This window comes from Mytilus trossulus, unplaced genomic scaffold (assembly GCF_036588685.1).
Source record: "Mytilus trossulus isolate FHL-02 unplaced genomic scaffold, PNRI_Mtr1.1.1.hap1 h1tg001420l__unscaffolded, whole genome shotgun sequence".
Lineage (NCBI taxonomy): Eukaryota > Metazoa > Mollusca > Bivalvia > Mytilida > Mytilidae > Mytilus > Mytilus trossulus.
The window spans coordinates 22501-26407 of NW_026963811.1; positions in this window are offsets into that span (position 1 = coordinate 22501).

Sequence of the window (3907 nt, forward strand, 5' to 3'; positions counted from 1 at the left end):
CGGCAAAGTATACCCTCGGTAAAAATTTTTTACGAGGGTGAAATGTTCATCGTGGGGTCGCACGTTAGACGCGGACAGGCTACCGCGGGTCTCTCGATCGTCCAGGCCGGCAAAGTATACCCTCGGTAAAAAATTTTTACGAGGGTGAAATGTTCATCGTGGGGTCGCACGTTAGACGCGGACAGGCTACCGCGGGTCTCTCGATCGTCCAGGCCGGCAAACTATACCCTCGGTAAAAAAATTTTACGAGGGTGAAATGTTCATCGTGGGGTCGCACGTTAGACGCGGACAGGCTACCGCGGGTCTCTCGATCGTCCAGGCCGGCAAAGTATACCCTCGGTAAAAAAATTTTACGAGGGTGAAATGTTCATCGTGGGGTCGCACGTTAGACGCGGACAGGCTACCGCGGGTCTCTCGACCATCGAGGCCGTCTAACTATACCCTCGGTAAAAAAAAATTACGAGGGTGAAATTTTCATCGGGAAGCCGCACGTTAGACGCGGACAGGCTACCGCGGGTCTCTCGACCATCGAGGCCGTCTGACTATACCCTCGGTAAAAAAAAAAATTACAAGGCTGAAATTTTCATCGGGAAGCCGTACGTTAGACGCAGGCCAGCTACTGCGGGTCTCTCGATCGTCCAGGCCGGCAAAGTATACCCTCGGTAAAAAAATTTTACGAGGGTGAAATGTTCATCGTGGTGTCGCACGTTAGACGCGGACAGGCTACCGCGGGTCTCTCGACCATCGAGGCCGTCTAACTATACCCTCGGTAAAAAAAAATTACGAGGGTGAAATTTTCATCGGGAAGCCGCACGTTAGACGCGGACAGGCTACCGCGGGTCTCTCGACCATCGAGGCCGTCTGACTATACCCTCGGTAAAAAAAAAATTACAAGGCTGAAATTTTCATCGGGAAGCCGTACGTTAGACGCAGGCCAGCTACTGCGGGTCTCTCGACCATCGAGGCCGTCTAACTATACCCTCGGTAAAAAAAATTTACAAGGCTGAACTGTTCATCGAGAAGCCGTACGTTAGACGCAGGCAGGCTACCGCGGGTCTCTCGACCATCCATCGAAGCCGTCTGACTGTACCCTCGGTAAAAAAAAATTTTACAAGGCTGAAATGTTCATCGAGAAGCCGTACGTTAGACGCAGGCAGGCTACCGCGGGTCTCTCGACCATCGAAGCCTTCAAACTATACCCTCGGTAAAATTTTTTTACAAGGGTGAAATTTTCATCGAGAAGCCGTACGTTAGACGCAGGCAGGCTACCGCGGGTCTCTCGACCATCGAAGCCTTCAAACTATACCCTCGGTAAAAATTTTTTACAAGGGTGAACTGTTCATCGAGAAGCCGTACGTTAGACGCAGGCAGGCTACCGCGGGTCTCTCGACCATCCATCGAAGCCGTCTGACTGTACCCTCGGTAAAAAAAATTTTACAAGGCTGAAATGTTCATCGAGAAGCCGTACGTTAGACGCAGGCAGGCTACCGCGGGTCTCTCGACCATCGAAGCCTTCAAACTATACCCTCGGTAAAATTTTTTTACAAGGGTGAAATTTTCATCGAGAAGCCGTACGTTAGACGCAGGCAGGCTACCGCGGGTCTCTCGACCATCGAAGCCTTCAAACTATACCCTCGGTAAAAATTTTTTACAAGGGTGAACTGTTCATCGAGAAGCCGTACGTTAGACGCAGGCAGGCTACCGCGGGTCTCTCGACCATCGAAGCCTTCAAACTATACCCTCGGTAAAAATTTTTTACAAGGGTGAACTGTTCATCGAGAAGCCGTACGTTAAGACGCAGGCAGGCTACCGCGGGTCTCTCGACCATCCATCGAAGCCGTCTGACTGTACCCTCGGTAAAAAAAATTTTACAAGGCTGAAATGTTCATCGAGAAGCCGTACGTTAGACGCAGGCAGGCTACCGCGGGTCTCTCGACCATCGAAGCCTTCAAACTATACCCTCGGTAAAAATTTTTTACAAGGGTGAACTGTTCATCGAGAAGCCGTACGTTAGACGCAGGCAGGCTACCGCGGGTCTCTCGACCATCCATCGAAGCCGTCTGACTGTACCCTCGGTAAAAAAAATTTTACAAGGCTGAAATGTTCATCGAGAAGCCGTACGTTAGACGCAGGCAGGCTACCGCGGGTCTCTCGACCATCGAAGCCGTCTAACTGTACCCTCGGTAAAAAAAATTTACAAGGCTGAAATGTTCATCGGGAAGCCGTCCGTTAGACGCAGGCAGACTACCGCGGGTCTCTCGACCATCGAAGCCGTCTAACTGTACCCTCGGTAAAAAATTTTTACAAGGCTGAAATGTTCATCGGAAAGCCGCACGTTAGACGAGGCAGGCTACCGCGGGTCTCTCGACCATCCATCGAAGCCGTCTGACTGTACCCTCGGTAAAAAAATTTTACAAGGCTGAAAGGTTCATCGGAAAGCCGCACGTTAGATGCGGACAGGCTACCGCGGGTCTCTCGACCATCCATCGAAGCCGTCTGACTGTACCCTCGGTAAAAAAAATTTTACAAGGCTGAACTGTTCATCGAGAAGCCGTACGTTAGACGCAGGCAGGCTACCGCGGGTCTCTCGACCATCCATCGAAGCCGTCTGACTGTACCCTCGGTAAAAAAAATTTTTACAAGGCTGAAAGGTTCATCGGAAAGCCGCACGTTAGATGCGGACAGGCTACCGCGGGTCTCTCGACCATCGAGGCCTTCAAACTATACCCTCGGTAAAAAATTTTTACAAGGGTGAAATTTTCATCGGGAAGCCGCACGTAAGACGCAGGCAGGCTACCGCGGGTCTCTCGACCATCGAGGCCGTCAAACTATACCCTCGGTAACAATTTTTTAGAAGGGTGAAATTTTCATCGGGAAGCCGCACGTTAGATGCGGACAGGCTACCGCGGGTCTCTCGACCATCGAGACCTTCAAACTATACCGTCGGTAAAAAAATTTCACGTGGGTTACATTTTCATCGGGAAGCCGCACGTTAGACGCAGGCGAGCTACCGCGGGTCTCTCGACCATTCAGGCCGGCAAACAATACCCTCGGTAAATATTTTTTACGTGGGTGAGATTTTCATCGGGATGTCGCACGTTAGACGCGGACAGGTTACCGCGGGTCTCTCGACCATCGGCGGCCAGCCAAAGCCATAGCCTAGTCAAAAAGTGTTACAGGTTGACAATTTTTCATCGGGAAGCCGCACGTAAGAATAGTACAGCAGGTCTCTCGATGAAACGATCACATTTCATGTAACGTAACGTAACGAAGGCAGGCATCGTACACCCTAACCCTAAGCCGCCTCTTGACGATGCCTAACCCTAACCCTAACCCTAACCCTAACCCTAACCCTAACCCTAACCCTAACCCTAACCCTAACCCTAACCCTAACCCTAACCCTAACCCTAACCCTAACCCTAACCCTAACCCTAACCCTAACCCTAACCCTAACCCTAGCCTGTTACTTAGGCCGTGTCAGGACCCAGGCTGGCATTATTCCTCGATACGTGTAGGTACGTGGTCGGCCTGTCTGGTACCGGGCGATCACGGGTCTCTACCGCAGGCAAAGGTACGTGGTCGGCCTTTACCGGGCTACCGCGGGTAGGTAGATACGTGAAGACCCGCATAAGCCCGTGGTACCCGTCTGGTACCGGGCGATCACGGGTCTCTACCGCAGGCAAAGGTACGTGGTCGGCCTTTACCGGGCTACCGCGGGTAGGTAGATACGTGAAGACCCCGCATAAGCCCGTGGTACCCGTCTGGTACCGGGCGATCACGGGTCTCTACCGCAGGCAAAGGTACGTGGTCGGCCTTTACCGGGCTACCGCGGGTAGGTAGATACGTGAAGACCCCGCATAAGCCCGTGGTACCCGTCTGGTACCGGGCGATCACGGGTCTCTACCGC